The sequence below is a fragment of the Myotis yumanensis genome, unplaced genomic scaffold (genome assembly GCF_028538775.1).
Source record: "Myotis yumanensis isolate MYYU_CA2020_CCGP unplaced genomic scaffold, mMyoYum1.0.hap1 SCAF_6, whole genome shotgun sequence".
NCBI classification, from domain to species: Eukaryota; Metazoa; Chordata; class Mammalia; order Chiroptera; family Vespertilionidae; genus Myotis; species Myotis yumanensis.
Window position 1 is genome coordinate 75790526 of NW_027223757.1, and position 19050 is coordinate 75809575.

General features: G+C 41.6%; 1 long non-coding RNA gene across 1 annotated transcript in view; it reads right to left on the reverse strand.

Moving 5' to 3' along the window:
• Positions 1–539: 539 nt before the first annotated feature.
• The window catches only part of LOC139012429 (uncharacterized), a 28938-nt gene continuing 10427 nt past the window's right edge, over positions 540–19050 (reverse strand). The window contains exon 2 of the long non-coding RNA XR_011471867.1: positions 540–2554. This is a non-coding gene — a long non-coding RNA (uncharacterized lncRNA). The remainder of the gene's footprint in view (positions 2555–19050) is intronic.

The window sequence follows — 19050 nt, forward strand, 5'->3', positions numbered from 1 at the left end:
ATGTAATAAATTCTGTGCTGAACAGTGGAGATGATCCACTTTCCAACCTTCCTTTCCGGAACTAGGGCCAGGCCCCAAGGTCCCCTTAGGCATGAAGTCCCCCAAGCTCCTCAGGCATCTAGTCAACCAGTCTAGAGGATTGGGAGTGTCCTAAAGGGGGAAATAGGGACCAGGGCTCATAGGGAACCTGGGGCTCCATCAATTCCTAGTCTGGGCCCAGGGTGTCCAGCTGGAAGATTTCACCAAACCCATCAGTCCCAGGCAATGAAGGATGACTTAGAAGATATTGAGAATGTCACCTGAGTGTGGGACCCTCTCAATACGGGGCTGGACTTCTCCTCCCCTACTTCCTTCTGGATTTCCCTGGAGTCTTCCCACTTTAGAGAGCAAAGTAATCAAATATTCCACATGCTCCCTCCCAGGCTTCCATGGGCCCATCAGTCAAAGTGTTGTATAGACAAAGAGGCCTTCTAATCTGCAGGACCTACTGTCTTTATGAGGCACCTACAACGACAAACTTCTAATAATGACAAATGAGGAAAAAAAGAGAAAAATTATCTTTAATTCTACTATCAAGAGATATGTCCTGGCCATATTTAGGCATGTGGAACACTGCCAACTTAAACAAATGGAGGGACAACTAAATGCAGATATAGACAGATGTTTGTAATATACAAGATAGGACTCCCAGTTAAAATTGAATGTCAGATCAACAACGAGTCACTTTTTAGTATAAGTATGTCTTGTGCAATATTTGAGACATATTTACACACACACACACACAAAAAGTGTTGTTTATCTGAAATTCTCATTTAACCGGGCATCCTGTACTTTTTTATTTGCTAAATTGGACAACCCAAGGTACATTGTTAAGTGAAAAAGAGCAAGTTTTCAAACCTTATGTTTAGATTGACCCACTTATGTAAATAAAAATTATTCTATATGGAACATGCTTATGTAGACAGGGATACACACACACTCTTATAGATAAAAAGCTCTAGAAGAATATACACAGATTAGTGCCTCTTGGGTGTTGGATATAGAAGGAAGGGGAGGTTTTATATTTTAAATTACACATTTCGATGTGATTTCATCTTTATACATGAGCATATTTTGTGACAAAGTATGAAATGAATATAATATGGGTAAAACTACTTAAGAAATAAGTGAAAAAGCAAAAAGTATAACTAACTCTATGTACAGTATAATTACCTCTATAATTATTTTAAAACCTTATGTAAGAACATATATTTAATTAATTAATTTATTTTATCCTCACCCAAGGATATGTTTATTGATTTGAGAGAGAGGGAGAGAGAATCATGGATTGGTTGCCTCCTATACGTGCCCTCATCATGAATCAACCCCACAATCATTTGGGTATGGGATGATGCTCCAACCTACTGAGCAACACTGGCCAGGGCAAAAACATGCATTTAAAAAGTTAACAAGGGATTTTAGCTGAAGAAGGGCAAGGGGGGACCCGGTCACAAAAACACAGCCTGGCTCTCACAACCACATTAAAATTACAACTAAACTACAGAACAACCATCATCCAGAACTGCCTGAAATCTCGCTGAAGAGAAGTCCTACAACTAGAGATTTAAAGAAGAAGCCACATTGAGTCTATCTAGAATCAATAAAAAATATATCCTCGGGTAAGGATTAAAAAAATGATATGGAAACCATAAAAAAGTACATGGAAACCACAAAAGAAGGCATGGAAACCATAAAAAAAGGACATGGAAACTATAAAAAAGAACCAGTCCTCAGTGACCCCTGGTCAGGGCCTGCCCCCCATTGCACAGCCTGGGTCACTATCCATGGTGGGCACGGTACCCCAAGGTGAGGGGAGTGGCCCTTCACCAGCCCAGCTAGGGGTCTTGGCCCTCAGTGAGCAGCAGCCAATCTCCAAAAAATCCCTGGCCTGGAGCGGGGTCCTCGAGTGGAAGGAGAAGCTCAAACCAGGCACCAACACCCTGCTGATGTGATCACTGCTTTGCCAGGTCTACATGGATCATGGTGAGAACCTAAAAACAGACCTGTGGCCTCAGAAGCTGATCATGGAGTTGTTTCCCTTGCGGCTGCTGATCCCACTGGGCCATTATATCTGGAAATCAAGGATGGTCCAGTTCTCCTTCACCAACCTGGACCTGGAGTCCCACAGAAGCCTCTTCCGCATTATAGGCAACAACTCTTGGGCCTTCGTGCACTTTCCCTGGGTGGCCCACAGCCAGGTGCTCATGCTTATGCTGTTCTCCTACAAGAAGAAGACTTTTATGGGCCTCATTCCCTATGACCAGAAGAGCTTCTTCAAGAGACTGAAGCAGGAGATCAAGAAGGGTCCTCAGACTTCCACCGTCAAACACATGCCCAAGAATGTTCACTACAGTCTGTATTCCTAATTGGGGAGAATGAGACCTGGAACAGCTTGGGCTGCGATATCAAAGGACTGTACCAAGGACTTCAATAGCAGAAATGCATTCTCTCATCACTCTGGAGGCTGGATGTCCAAGGCCTCTCTCCTTGGTTTGTAGATGGCTATCACCTTCCCCTGTTAAAAAAAATAAAAAAAATAAAATAGAATTAAAAATAAAAAGTTAACAAGGGCTCCAGACACAGTGCTAGGGGCTTCTGTGTATGACATCAGTCCGCTCAAATGGTATGTATTTCATCCTCCTGTTTGATTTGCTTTACTTCTCCACCAATTTACTGAGAGAGATGGGAAATTGGAAGCCCACAGAAATGAGAGGGACTACTAGGCAAGGAAGGCTTTAGGCTGTGAGCTCATGGATGAAGTCCAGGGTAGCATTATACATTTGGCTACAACTCCACTTGCACCACAGTAATACCAGAAGTCCCTGGGAGGAAAGGAACCTAATTGCTCTCTGAAGAGTTAAAAAGCTTACAGGCCACTAACACCATTTTAAAGGCCTATAGCCTGTAGTTTACTCTGAAAACTTAAAAGTGTGTCCCAAGGACTTTGCAGTATATCGGAAGCATCATGTAAAACTTTAAAACATTCGGTTGTATCTCCTATTGACAATTTTATGTGTTTAAACTAATATCTCCAGGTGTAACATAGCCATGAACTTGGCCAATTGAGCCTCTTTGTTAAAGTCACACCCCAAACTTCTCCAAACTCCATATGCTTCTCATTACACTTGATAACATACTTTCATTATTGAATCCTCCAACCTGCCCCTTAGAATAGTCTATCAGACAGTCCATTTGTTGTTCCCTTTGATTCTATTTTTAGGGTGGCTTCCCTTTGGGCAGGGCCATGAGAGCAGCTGCAAGAATTGACGTCTGTTCTTCTCTGACTAAAAAACCTTACAAATGAGGGAACGCCAAGGCCCTTCCCGAGCCACTCCGAATGCAGCTCTATGGCTGAGCCTGCTGGCTGAGAGATGGAGGGTTCCCTGTCCCGAATCAGCTGGTGCTGGATTGAGGGACAGTCATTAAAAATATGTAGGCATAGCAAAGGCAGAGGACTAATATATAGCAGTTAATATTAGGATTGGCTTCTTTAGGATATGTCATCAGATAGTAGTAAAGGCTTAATAGAAGTAAAGAATAATTTATGCCTTGTGCTGGGTTGTAATCCAGGAGGAGTCAAATGTATGTTGTGCTTTCAAGGGGTTAATACAATGAGACACAGTGGCAAGTGCAAGTGATGAATTTTATCTACAACGCCTAGTATGTTACCTACTCTGCTCTCACTCTACTAAGCAATTGAGCCCATTTTAGTGCACCTTCCCCACCTCCCTGTGAAGTGGGTTGCTGCAAAAACAATAGAATCAGCAGTTAGCAGTAGATTAAGTGACCTTTACAAATGTGAAGTTGTGTTTCTTCGTTTGGAAGTCATAGACTATGTAAACCAATTTTAAATAACGAATTAAATGGAAACTCGGGAGAAAGGAGGCAATGTGCTGCACTGGCTGGGTGTTTGGTAACCTACCCTGCTCCTCTCCCCGGCCCGCAGACCCCCTGCGCCTCCGCAGACCACCCATAGGACCCGAAACCATTCCGGGCATTTCCATCGCTCACTCGGCCAAGATCAGCAGTGTTGGTGCGAGTTTCTGGGATGAGCGACAGAAGAAAAGGGCCAGTCGAGTCAGAAAGGCAGGTAGTCACTGACACTTGCTCCCAGCTCAAAGTCCATGGCAAGCTATTTTTACCCTTGGCTGCCTTAAAGGAACCTTATTTCTTTCCAGAGAATAACTCAGGCCTGGAGAATCTCACTCATATAATGTGACTCAAATTATATTAAAGTACTTTCAAGTCATGAATGGCTTTAGGGCAGAGAGTTGTCATAGGATGGACCCATCCATATGCCTCTTTGCTGCGGACGGTGACGTTTAGATGGCATAAGCTTGAGCATTAAAATAGAGGCAGAGACTCTGCCTGCAGTCCTTGGTATCCCCCAAAGCACACGGCAGGGCCAGGGCACACAGTGCTAATTTAATACAACGATGCATCTTGGCTGAATTTATCGAGTCATAAACATTAATTCATCATGGTGTGTCCTAATATCAAGAGGGGAAGCAAAGATACCAGCGTAGAGGATGTATTCTATTTTCCCGGTTGGCAGAGAATGATAATTTCCATTTATACCCTCTCTTCATACTCTCCCCTCCCCCAGCGCCTGCCATCTGTTCTGGAATATCATCATTCATGCAGGGTTACCCCTCACCTTGTTAGACAGTGTTTGGTCATGAACTATAAGTAGCAATGATCTAAAAGAGAGACTAGAGATGAATTTACCCCTCATCCCCGCCCTCCTACCTGAGCACAATACTTAGATAGCTGAAGAACACCCCAAAGAAGTGCTTGTGAGAAAGTGTTGTGTAAGTACATCCTTAACATGAGCTCACAGCAGCACTCTTTCAACCAGCATTTGGTCTTCACTCACCAACAAAAGCCACACACGTCATTCGTGAAGTGTTTATTTCGCCTCTGTGGGCAAGGAATGGTGGGGGGGCACAGGAGGAGTAAAACACAGACATTTCCCCATAGCACTTAGAAAACAACATGGGAAATAAACATGCAGTTATAATACAAGCAGGAAGTGATAAAATGCAGAAAGAAAGATACACATGCAGCGATATGGGAGTTCTTGCAAGGAAATAATTTCCTGTGCTTGGGAATGGGGGGTGGGGATGCCTTGAAGGCACTTGAGCAAAAGGTAGCATGTAGTCAGGTACAGTCAGGTCCTGGCCAAGAACCGCAGAAGCAGAGGTACAAAGGGAACTGCATGGGCAAGTTCAGGAAATAGCGGGTGAGCAATTTGGTTTCATCAGCATGAGGACACATCAAGAGGAACAAGAAGAGATAAAGCTTACATACCTGTCGGATCAGGAGCTCTGTTATATTGGAGGCTATACACACACACTTCCTCCACTGGCAAGTTTTTGTGCTCAGACATTAGAGCTGTGTTTGAAGACGTCTGAACCAATGTGTGACCTTCCAGGAGTCAGGTTGTGAACTGACCCCTGGGGGCTCCCCATGTGGAACCAGAGGGCAAGAGTGCTTATTGATGCCTCTGGGGCACAGAACAGGGTGGGGAAGGGTCGAGTGACATCTGATGGAGCGCATAGAAGATGTCCAGCACAGCAGCTATCGCAGATGAGCAAACTGAGGCAGAGAGAGACAATGTTGTGTACGTTCTTGTAAGCTGTTAGGATTTGAATCGAGGTCCATCTGACTCCCAAGCTGGTGCTCTCAAATAGTATTGGCCACATAATCATTGTAAAAGTGTTAATGTTCCATTTGACCATGTCCAGGGGTCCTCAAACTTTTTAAACAGGGGGCCAGTTCACTGTCCCTCAGACATTCCACACATGCGCACTGCGGGCCTGGGACGAGTGGGCTGCTAAGCAGGACAGGCAGCGGCGGCAAAAACACCCGGCGGGCTGGATAAATGTTTTCGGCGGGCCGCATGTGGCCCGGGGGCTGTAGTTTGAGGACCTCTGAGGTAGACATTCAGTTCAATTATCATGGTATCCATTTCAGCAGCTAACCTTTGGGTCATGGTGGCAGATTCCAGAGTTTTGGAAGATGTTAACTGAAAAAATCACAGCCTGAGCACCAGGTTTGGTAAGGAGAAAAGAGAACCCAGATGATGCCGTGCATCTATAAAAATGGTGAGGGGTCTTAGGTAATGGAAGATAAATTAAAAAAATACTGGTGTGAATAATAACAGCATCTTAATAAGTGCCAGTCAGTGGTGACATGCTTTATTTGAATTGTCTCCTTTCACAGCAGCTGGATGAGGTGGATGTAATTTGTATGGCCCATGGCACAGAGAAGTTAATTAACTTGCCTAAGATCACAAAGCTAAGAGAAAGGCAGAGTCAGGATACAAATCCAGGCATTTCCAACCTCCAGGGTCTGGGCACAAACCTCCACAAACTGTCCATTTGAAAGATGTCAAGTAACCACAGGGAAAAGACAGACCCTCTAATATAGTAGTTTCCCCTTCTCTGCGGCTTCACTTTCCATAGCTTCAGTTACCCAAGGTCAACCGTGGTCCAAAATATTAAATGGAAAATTCTAGTAATGAAAAATCCATCAATTTCAAATTGCACGCCATTCTGAGCAGCGTGATGAAATCTCGTGCCATCCCTCCCGAGAGGTGGATCATCCCTTTGACCAGAGTCCCCATACTGTACACGGTCACCCACCCCTGAGTCACGTAGTAGCCTTCTCAATTAGCAGACCAACTGTCCTGGTATCACAATGCTTGTGTTCAAGTAACCCTATTTTATTTAAAAATGGCCCCAAGATGCAAGAGTAGCGAGACTGGTAATTTGGATATGCCAAAGAGAAGCCATAAAGTGCTTGTTACATATTACCAGGAGGTCAATAGGAGCCTAACACTATGTCACAAGGCCTATGGCATTCACCCCACTTCATCACATCAGGAGGATTGGTTTATCTCACAACAGCACAAGAAGGGTGAGTACAGTACAAGAAGTTATTTTGAGAGAGAGACCACATTCACCAACTATTATTACAGCATGCTGTTATAATTAGTTTATTAGTAATTATAGTTGCTAATCTCTTACTGTGCCTAATTTATAAGTCAAATTTATCATAGGTATGCATGTATAGGAAAAAATATGGTATAATAGGGTTGGGTACTGTGATTTCGGGCATTTATTGGGGGTCTTGGACTGTATTCCCTGTGGATTAAGGAGGGACTACTGTTCAGAAGAAGATTCCTTATTTAATATATATTTCAGAGAGGAAGGGAGAGGGAGAGATAGAAACATCAGTAATGAGAGAAAATCATTGATCGACTCCCTCCTGCATGCCCCAACCTGGGGATTGAGCCCGCAACCCAGGCATATGCCCTAACTGGGATTTGAACCATGACATCCTGGTTCATAGGTCAATGCTCAACCACTGAGCCACATTGGCTGGACTAGAAGACTCTTTAGGGCTTTGGAGGCTTTTGTTACTGGAAAATCATGGAGCCCAGGGATATCTAGAGATGACTTCTTCCAAGATAAGCATTCATTATTTCTGTGTAGTCAGTTTGCTTCCTTTAAATTTACCTTCACAAACTCCCCATGGCCCCCGTGCCAGGACAGTACCATCAGTACCGGCCACTTCTTACAGCGTCATGCCTTCCATGGCTTCTTGCTTCCTCTTATGATTGGAAAACAGTAATTCTGCTTCTGTCACTTTTTGGCTAGCAACAAAAAGATTGGGTTGCTCAAAGCAGGAATTTCCAGTGTGCTCTTAGACATGTCTCTCTATTCTTTTAAAAATATATATATTTCATTGATTTTTTACAGAGAAGAAGGGAGAGGGATAGAGAGTTAGAAACATTGATGAGAGAGAAACATCGATCAGCTGCATCGATATTAAAGAGCTAATATGCTAATTAGACTGAAACCAAGGTACATGCCCTTGACCGGAGTCCAACCTAGGATCCTTTCGCCCACAGACTAATGCTTTATACATTGAGCCAAACCAGTTAGGGCTCTCTATTCTTAAATAACATTTTCTCCCAGTGAATCCAAGACTTATTTTAATTTGGAAAATTAATCTCTCATGGCATCTCTCCATTGTGGATAGGGACAGTTGACATTGTTTGGGGCCTACCTTGTATTAGCTCATTTAATTCCCATTGATAACCTGATGGGAGCATACTGTTATTGTTGCCAATTTGCAGATAAGGAAACAGGTCCAGAGAAGTTAATTTATGTCTTGCTGGTTAGGCATATGTTGGAAGCAGGCAGAATCCACAGTCTTGAATCCTACAGTTGAGTTAGGGCTCATTTACGGTTTGCTAGAAGCCTGTGGAGACCCACAATGCTGAGTGCTAACGAGGATGTATCTGCTCTAAGGTGAGGGTTGGTGGCCCTAATCCTTGACAACATTCCACAAGCATGGAACCCCATTTAAATCACGGTTAAAAAGTCGTATTTGTAGACCTGGAGGCTTATAACCCACCTGCCAGAGGCACCATGTTATATGCGGCAGGAAAACTGATCCATGTCACTTGCTGGCATAAGCAGCACCGTGTCCAAGCTGCCATGTTGCAAAATCACATTACTTAACACAGTTGCCATGGACAGGCAATGATTTGTGACTCCCGGACCGCACCTTAAATAGCAAGATCCACCGAGACCAGCGGTTTGGATTAATTTACTTATTTAAAGTCTATACGTTCTTAACAAATGCCCTTATCATTTTTGGCATCAAGTAACATATTGACCAACCTGACAATGTGTTATTTGTGGCAAGAAGCAAGCCCATCGAGCCACAGCTCCCCAAGGAAACCAAATGATTGCCTTCCCACTGGCATTAATTGATGTGATTTGTTTGAAGAGAAGGGAATATGCCATACTCACCCCCAACCCCAAAAACACTGTGAGACGCTGATATTTTGTTAGGGACCTGGGCAGGAAAGATACATCTATTCAAATAAACAAATTAAGTTGCAGACTCAGAAAGAAAAATTAAGAGGAGATTCTTCAGGAATACCTAACTAGAGAAAACCAGTCTTCAGCAGAGAAAAACAACAAGGTAGTTGATCATTCACCTCCAATGAGGACATTCTCTTTAAAATGAAAGATGTGTTCTTTTCCTTTTAGGAAAGAGACTTCCTCCAAGTCCCACATCAAACTTCCACTGCCATCTCATTGGCCAGAACTTAGTCACATGGCCACGGGAACTTGGAAAAGGTAATCTTTCAGCTAGAAAAGAAAAAGAAAGGCTAGAAAGGAAGAAAGATGAAGAGATATTAGGAAGTGCCTAGAAATATCTATTACAACCGACAACAATCACCTAGATCCGTGCTCGACAAACTGTGGCTCGCGAGCCACATGCGGCTCTTTGGCCCCTTGAGTGTGGCTCTTCCACAAAATACCACGTGCGGACGCGCACCTACAGTGTGATTGAAACTTTGTGGCCCATGCGCAGAAGTCGGTATTTTGTGGAAGAGCCACACTCAAGGGGCCAAAGAGTCGCATGTGGCTCGTGAGCAGCAGCTTGCCTAGCTGCAGTTTGCCGACCACTGACCTAGATAAAGTAATGGAAAAATACGTAATTTGGTTTTTTAAAAAGCTAGCAAAAATAACACCCCCAGGAGATGCATTAGTGCATAAAAAACATTAAGAAATGTTATTGAAAGACAGAAATGAGACAAATTAAGGCATTGGATGACTCAGAATTCAAAGATATCAATACTCCCCAAATTAAGCAATAAAGTAAATATAATGCCAATCACATTTGCAAGAGAATTATCTTATGAACATTTTCAAAATTGTTAATATGTTTATATGGAGGATTAACTTCACAGTATGGAAGATAAAATTCACAAGAATAGAGTAAGAAACTTTGACAGAGAAAAACAGTGAAGGAACAACTGCTATCCCGGATATCAAACATACTCTGAAGCTGTTACAATGAAAATTGTGTAGTATTTGACTTAGGAGTAGACACGCAGACCAATAGTACATAGTATTTATGAGAATCTATTTATGTTAATTTAATATTTGTTACTAAGAAAGCATTTCTTTTATGTGGTAAAAGCTGCTTTTTTTAGCAAATAAATTGAAACAATTGGAAAACAATCAGACTGGACCTCTATGTTGTCTTATTTAATTCTCAACTTCACCAGTTATATGTTACATCAAAGTGGGGCATTTAACTAAGGGATGACAGAGGCAGAGAGAGAGGGGATATACTGCATAGTTCTGCTGACACATCTCATTATATTGTCTGTGGCTACCTTAGACATATGATTTTCGTGTGATCCCCTCCACTAATGTTATGTATGTTATGCAAAATAGTTCAAACTTCATTCATTCATTCATTCATTCTACAAATACTAATTAAGCATCTACCTTGTTCAAGACACTTCCAAGTGCTGGGAATAAAGCAGTGAACAAAATAAAGTTCCTTTCTCATGGAGCTTACTTTAATAAGAAACCGACAAATAAATAACAAAATCAGAAAAATATGAAATGTCAGAGAGGAATAAATACAATGAGAAAATGTTAAGTAGAATAAGGGAAATAGGGCAGTACCATCCTTGGACTCAGGTAAGAGAGAACCTGGGCCCCCACTTTATAAGGCTCCTGCTTTCCTCCAGCCATTCCCCTTCCCAAGGGGTTGGAAGTCTGGGTGCCAAAGGGTCATGTCCACATGGAGCCCAGGCATTCACATGTGTGTGCATGAAGCCCTGCTGGGCCTTTTAATGCTTAGACATACATGTGGGTCTCCATTCACACTCTTGCTCCGGCCCTGTATATGTTAGGGGCATGTCTGGCCAGGGGGATAGGATGGGGATTCCTATTTTATGTAAACAGGCCAAGGAAATCCTCTTTGGTGAGGTGAATGAATATACAGTTGAAGGAATAGAAGAGCAATCCTTATAGGTAAGAAAATGAGCAAGTGAGTTAATCAGATTTGAAGCATTACAAAAGAAAAGACAAATCAGCTCATCCAAATTCAACTGGGAGACACAAGAGAAACGATGTGTGTGTTTTTTAATGTTTTTGGAAATCTCTTTTATATCGATTGTGATCTAGTCAGCCTTTTAAATGGAATTATAAACTCCTAGCAACCTCCACGTCACCTGTGCTGTAAGAATGATTCCAGCCGAGGCCTGGAATGGAATGGCTGAGTGTGCAGTGAGGTCAGCAGCTATGTGTGGTGCGAGGGACAGAGGGCTTCATTACACTGAACTATAATTGGGTGGGATAAATGCCAGACAGCTGGACTGGCAGCAAAAGAAGGGACTGAACTGAACTCAATAATGTCAGGAATAGACGTAACATTAGCATTTCTGCCCATTGGTGAGAAGCACAGGGTTCCTTATCAAACATGCAAACCTCCAGCAAAATGGTTTTGGCATATTGAATGCATTTATTCTTTTAAAACATACACTCAGTTAATTATACCGTGTAGAAGAAGCTATCCTATATATTAAAGAGCTAATATGCTAATTAGACTGAACAGCAGAATGACCTTCCAGACGAAGCCAGGGCTTCGAGGGCTGAGCCCCTGCGCAAATTTCCTGCATTGGACCTCTAGTGTAAATATAAAAAGAACAAAACAGATACAAGTAAAATGATAATAGTTGTCCTTAGTTGTTGGGGTCATTTTTTTCTACATTTAGAATTTTTTTCTATTGAATACTTATTAGTTTCATTGTTAAAAAAAAAAAGAAACTTTAAAATGCATTTTTTCAAATCAAAGCTCTATAGACAATCAATTAAATTGTTAGACCTTATGAGTCTGATAAGCAAGATAACTAGGAGATAAGTATATTTAAGTCAGTAGCTATTATATATTTTTGGTAATCTACTAAATGATGACTTGTGATCTATTTTCATGACAAAATATAAAATATATGTCAGTAAATAAAGAGCTAATACCTTGTTTCTGCATGAGACACTCAATACTATAAAAATGTCAATTCTTCCCATATTAGTGGACCATTAAAGTGAAATTACAGTAAAAATTTCAATGATAATTTGCTTTAGAACTTGAGATGGGAATTTCAAATCCATCTGGGGGAAAATAGTAGAGAAGACCGTTGTTTTAAAAAAAGAATAAAAACTAAATAATGAGGAAAAACTTGTCTTTCCAGAAGTTCTGTAAAGCTGCAGAAATTGTGACAGCTTTGAACAGTCACAGAAAAAAAAGACAGAGAGAGTTCAAAGGAGACTAGCCTGTGTATGTGTAATTGACTATATGATAGAGGAGGCGTTTCAAATCCCAGAATAATAACAATGCCTGTTCAATAAATAGGGTTGAGAATGGTGTGTGGAAAGAAAAGAAGCATAAGAGCTTTAGTTCAAGTCATAAATAAAATATGCATTTTGCATATGGACTAATGATCAGATGGATTAATGAATGACAAATCTATGCAAGAAGTAAGTGGGAAAACCAGGGGTATGTTTTATAATCTTTCTTAAATGAGAAGTCATGAATGAATATTGATAGACTGGACTCTATAAAAATTGAAAACTTCTGTTAAACAAATTGAAAAATGAATAGTAGGCTGGAAGGAAAATATTTGTGGCATATATAGTAGACAAAAATTAATATAAAAAGATAAGTAACTAAAAGTGGCAAAAGATACAGACAGGCAATCCACGAAAGAAGGCATTCTTAAGTCTGATAGATCAGTCTTTCTGCCAGTCATCATGACATGCAAATTACAACATCAATGAAACATTTTTCATATGTGGGATTGGTGAATATTGAAAAGATTGACAATACCCAGTAGTTTCATAAGGCCCCCTGGTGGGAGAAAGAGGCATTTTTATATGTGATGGTAGGAGTATAATTAATTTAGTGAGCATTTTGAAGGGCAATCTGAGAATAGCTATTGAAATAACCCAACAATCCTACATCTAGAAGTCTATTCTACAGAATGACTTGTGTGCATACCCATGGTATGTGCACAAAACATTATTTGTAAAACAAAAAAATTAGAATTAACTGAATATCCACCTATGAGGGATTGGTGAGATAAATTATGGTATTCCGTGCTATGGAATACAATGCAGAGTCAATAGGACAAAGTAGACCTGTATGTGCTGACGATGAAAGAGGTTCTTGATACATCATTGAGCTAGGAAATTGTTGCATAAGTGTGTGCAAGTGTCACCTGACAATCAATGGGTCTGTGCTGCCTGTCACTACTTGAGTCAATTAAGCAGAGACAGGATTGAACCATAAATGTTTATTCCAATACTCCTAGTAATATGGGAGAGCAGCAGGTCATCCACAAAAATCCGCTCTGCACCCCACTATAAGCCAGCTGCTTATATTGGGTAGGACAAAGATTATATGGGGAAGTAACCCCATGTAAAAGGGTTTGCCATATGGGCAGTTAACAGGTAAGCAGGCTGGAGATTTGCAAAGGCCTGCAGATATGCAAAAAGGCTGGGGATCTTCAAAGGGCCAGTGATATGCAAGGGCTGGGGGTCTTCAAAGGGCTGGTGGCTCTGGTTTCTGCAACAAAGTTGTTAATCTTTTTCATGATAATAAGCAGCTCCAAATGAGGAGGATGGGCTGCATTTCCAAGTGAGCTCCCAGGTCCTCTGTGTAACTGCCAGCCAGGTTAGAATGTGCCTTCTTTAATCAGAACAAAACCATCATGGTTAACAAAGCATGATTAATATCTTACAATTCTAACTGACTCCCCAACATTCTATTTCTGCCCCTATCACAAAGACAGCTTGATTTGATATTTGTGTGTGTGATTTGATTTTTTAAAAAATTCTTCATAAAATGTAAAGAATGAAAGTTTATTACCTTTTATTTTATAAACTTCTATATTGTTTTATATTGTTTTACTCTTGTGTTTTTCAAATATTTGTTTTAGCTTAAGTATTCAAAACTCAGTATCTCTGTATCAGCCCACTTCTTAACTTTCCTACTCTCACTGGGGTACAAGCCACACACCACCTCACCTCTGTTTATCAAAGATCCCCGGAGAGCTTTTAGGAAGGAGCCATGCCTGGGCTCCATCTCAGAACATGTAAGTCAGAATCTCAGGGGTCTGCAGATCAGCAGCATCAATAGCATCTGAGAGCTTATTACAAATGCAGAATCTCAGGTCCCACCTAGACCTGTGCCATCAAAATATGCATTTTAAATCATATCCCCCTGGTGAGTCATTTGCATATTAGAGATTGAGAAGTATTGACTGTTTCACTTATGGGCCTAGAGTTCACTCTACTTTGCTCAACTGTGAAATGGGGTGGCGTTGGGGGTGGGGGGGTGGGTATATCTGTGAAAAGTGCTCAGTGTCCCGCCTGGCACATAGTAGTTTCTCAGTACATGGTAGCTTTTTTATGCTGGCTACTTCAACCTGTTAGAAATAAGGTGAGCCCCCAAGTCAGAGGTCCTGGTAGAACACAAAAGATACCTGGGAGCCAGGCAGCAAGGCAAACATCTTTACTTATACGTACAAGGGTGTGCACACATGGTCTGTACGCGCAGGCACACCGAGCAGGTGGTCTGCTAGGGTTTGTAATCCCTGACCCAAGTGACCTGTCCCTTGCTCTTGATTGGAGCTCAGGCACACACTCTTTCACGATTGGCTCTTTCAAAGGGAGGGATTGGCCTTTGCTGTTTCAAGATGGCAGCCCCCAGGGGAGCTGCAAGCCATTCGGCCAAAGGTGGTGGCTGCCAAGTCACACAGTCCAAAATGGCAGCTGTCTAAACTGTTCTTTGACAGAAAAGATGACTTGTTTATTCTCACAAACCTTTGCACCTCAGAAGTAGAGGCTCACCCAGTTGACCTCCACTGGATAATCCTGTGCTCTCCATTCTCTCTGAGAGATATACTCCCAATGCTTGGGACACTTAAAGGCTCACGGTAGAGGCTACTCTCGAGTACACCCATGGGCTTCTGCTCCCACAAGTTCAAATGTGTGTTTGCCCAGAGGCAGCTGGGTGTGTTCCCAAATCTGTTTATTCCAGTAGTACTTGTATTTGTTACTGAATCACATAATTTCATTAAATATTATATAAATCACTGAAATGTGAGCACAAAAAAGAAGTTATTTCTATGAAATGCTGTTAAAAGACATGATAAATGCAAGTTTCTAAAAATGAACGTGGGTGAGACAATTGTAAAACACAAGAAACAAAGAAATCGTATACACTTATTACTATATTCAGGTTACTTTGCAAGTTTCTTAAAATTTTTACTCCAATGTAAGGAAACCAAAATTGGAACTCACAGTTGATGTTTTGTGGGCGAGTTTAAGAAAGATCCATTCATCTGTGCTCACACAGAAGGCCTTGGCTCTACACCAACAGATTGGGGATGAGTGTACATTTCTATGTTTTAAGTCAAAATAAAAGGTTTCAGGCATGGCTAGATATTTCTATTACAGATTTCACATACGGTCTGATTACCCAAGGCATGGCTCTCAACAGGTACAAAGAGAAAGGTCATTGTGTTCTTTCCACCCTCTCCTCCTTTCTGCCCATTGAATGGGCCGATTCATTCCCTGTCCCTGTGTGAAATCTCACACAGCTCTCCCAGGCACTCTTAGGTGTTAAATGTCCTGAGGTTACCTTGGTCTTAAGGAAGTCTTGTTTCAGTAATCAAAATGTTCAGTGTAGTGTAATAAACAAACTCAAAGTTTTTTCCCTTCCCTGAACTGAGACCTGCTTCAAGCCAAGAAGCCTTGGGTGGGGTCTTGGGAGTTAGAGGCACACGGGCCATTAGAGCAGGTTGGCATCTTTCCTCTTCCAATACCTTCCCTCATTAGCTGTCTTTCCAACCCCTCTAGGGTTGGGCCTGGGCAAATGGGTTAGGACAAAGGACACAGTCTTGCATTGATGGTTCCTCTATCTATGATCTGGTGTTGTTGTTCATTGGACTTGGTGGGTGCTCAGGTTTGATTCTCTTGGGAGAGTCCCCACTTTAAGCTCCATTGGACAAGTGAGATAACTCCTCTGCCTGTCCACTTTCACTGCCAGGCCTCAATCCTCAGGCTTCTAGTTTGAGCAACCCTCGTTTTTTTGGAGGAGGGGTGGAATCCTTAAGAAGCCCCCAGGCTACCTCCCCCACACACAGACCCACGCAACCAACCAGAAACTCTCAACTCCCTGTCCCATTGTTGGTGGAAATACAACTTGCTTCCCTTGTTATTGCATAACTGCAGCTCTAGCCACAGTAGCTTGCCTCTTGGAGAGTCAGACACTTGAGTTTCCCAGTACAGCTATGCAGATTGTAAACATGGTTGTTGATGTGACTGGCTCCCTCTAGAGCAGTGGTTCCCAAACTTATTTGGCCTACCGCCCCCTTTCCAGAAAAAATATTACTCAGCCCCTGGAAATTAATTTTTTAAAAATTTTAATAGCAGTTACTCATCGCCCCCAAATGCACCTGTGGCCATCACCGCCCCCCTGGATCGCTGCAGCGCCCACCGGGGGGCGGTAGCTCCCACTTTGGGAATCACTGGTCTAGAGCTGTGCAGTGCACAACCTGAACAGCCATCCTTAGAGATCAGACACTAGTCCACTGACTTCCAGAGGACCCAGATCAAGCTCCTCAAGTGACCCCCTCAAAGACTTTCTCACATGGGTTGAGAAGGGAGGAAGCACACCTCTCTACCAACAAAAATAAAAGTGGGAAATGTCATGGCTCTCCAAGGACCTTCTCCATAAAATCCTGTCTCTTTGATCTCTAGCTTTCTTCTCAACCTCCTAGCTCCATTTTAAATTACTTCTAAGGGTCACAAAACAAACAAACAAACAAACAAACAGATTTTTGGCCGCCTGATTTACATGGGGCACTTTGGAATATGAGTTTATGTTTGTTCTTATACCTCCCTTCAAATGAATTAGAAACTACTCATGTTTTGAAGTGACTTTCAAAATTAGCTGACCAAATGTGGACCCAGTTGCTACTGAACATGGGAACACTATGTGAAGGAGGGTGAGCCATCAGAAGGAAGTCAGCCATGCAGAGATACTTCAGGGAAATGCTATCTTCCATGAACACAGTTGAGATTATCCTTGAAACATCTGTCAGAACTAGTCTGGATAGATTGGTAAGGGAGCCAGGCTGATGGGCGTATTAGTGTAGAGATTGACTTTGAATGTCCATATTCACTCAAATTATGTTATCATGTCTGTTAAAACTTGGTCTGGCAGACATAAAAAAGACATAAGAATGGAGTAGTCTTAATGTTTCTTACTGCTCTATCTTTAGAAAAATTGTTTAAGAAGTGTCCGGCCAAATATTTACTAATCTGTGTCATGCAATAGCTCTGAACTCCATCAGAGGAACATGGCCCTTAAACCACCTAGGATGTGGCAAGAGCCATTTTTAATCTTATAACTCTTGTCTGTTCTCTTGCTTAAGTCACCTCATTGCTGATTGGAATCTGAGTCTCCCTGTTCAGGTGATCCTATATCATATTTAGAAAATGTTTTTGATGAGAAATAAAACAAATAGTAACTTCTTCATTCACAGTAGGGAAAATAAAAGATGACATATCACTTGCTCAACTATGATTTTTGCAAATCCCACACTGGAGAAAATTTTGGTGCTGTAGTTCTGCTATAGGTTTTGGGGATTGACTAGTTAATTTCCTTTGAAGTTTCATACTGATTCTTGATTTAACATATAAATAGATAAAATTATCAGCACCATTACATTTTTTATTTTTTTGTTTTCTTTTTTTTTAATTGCTTAAAGTATTACAAAGGGTATTACATATGTCTCCTGTTTTCCTCCGCCCTTGACAATCTCCTGGCCTCCCCTATCCCCTAGTGTCTTATGTCCATTGGTTATGCTTATATGCATGCATATAAGTCCTTCGGTTGATCTCTTACCTCCCCCCCCCTTCTGTCCCCCTCCCCTCCCCGGCCTTCCCGCTGCAGTTTGACAGTCTGTTTAAGGCAGCTCTGCCTCTGTATCTATTTTTGTTCAAAAGTTTATGATGGTCTTTATTATCCATGAATGAGTGAGATCATGTGGTATTTTTCCTTCGGTGACTGGCTTATTTCACTTAGCATAATGCTCTCCAGTTCCATCCATGCTGTTGCAAATGGTAAGAGTTCCTTCTTTTTTACAGCAGCATAGTATTCCATCGTGTAGATGTACCATGGTTTTCTAATCCATTCATCTACTGATGGGCACTTAGGCTGTTTCCAGATCTTAGCTATGGTGAATTGTGCTGCTATGAACATAGGGGTGCATAGATCCTTTCTCATTGGTGTTTCTGGTTTCTTGGGATATATTCCTAGAAGTGGGATCACAGGGTCAAATGGGAGTTCCATTTTTAGTTTTTTGAGGAAACTCCATACTGTCTTCCATAGTGGCTGCACCAGTCTGCATTTCCACCAGCAGTGCATGAGGGTTTCTTTTTCTCCACATGCTCTCCAGCACTTGTCGTTTGTTGATTTGGCCATTTTGACAGGTGTGAGATGGTACCTCATTGTTGTTTTGATTTGCATCTCTCGGATGATTAGCGACTTTGAGCAAGTTTTCATATGTCTCTTGGCTTTCTGAATGTCCTCTTTTGAAAGGTGTCTATTTTGGTCCTTTGCCCATTTTTTGATTGGATTGTTTATCTTCCTTTTGTTAAGTTGTATGAGTTCCCTATAAATGTTGGAGATTAGGCCCTTATCAGATATGACTTTGGCAAATATGTTTTCCCACGCAGTGGGCTTTCTTGTTGTTTTGTTGATGGTTTCTTTGCTGTGCAGAAGCTTTTTATTTTGATGAAGTCCCATTTGTTCATTTTCTCTTTAGTTTCAAGTGCCCTAGGAGCTGTATCAGTGAAGAAATTGCTTTGGCATATGTGTGAGATTTTGTTGCCTTTGGATTCTTCTAGAATTTTTATGGTTTCCCGTGTTACATTTAAGTCCTTTATCCATTTTGAGTTTATTTTTGTGTATGGTGTAAGTTGGTGGTCTAGTTTCATTTTCTTGCATGTATCTGTCCAATTTTCCCAACACCATTTATTGAAGGACTATCTTGACTCCATTGTATGTTCTTGCCTCCTTTGTCAAATATTAATTGAGCATATTGGTTCAGGCCGA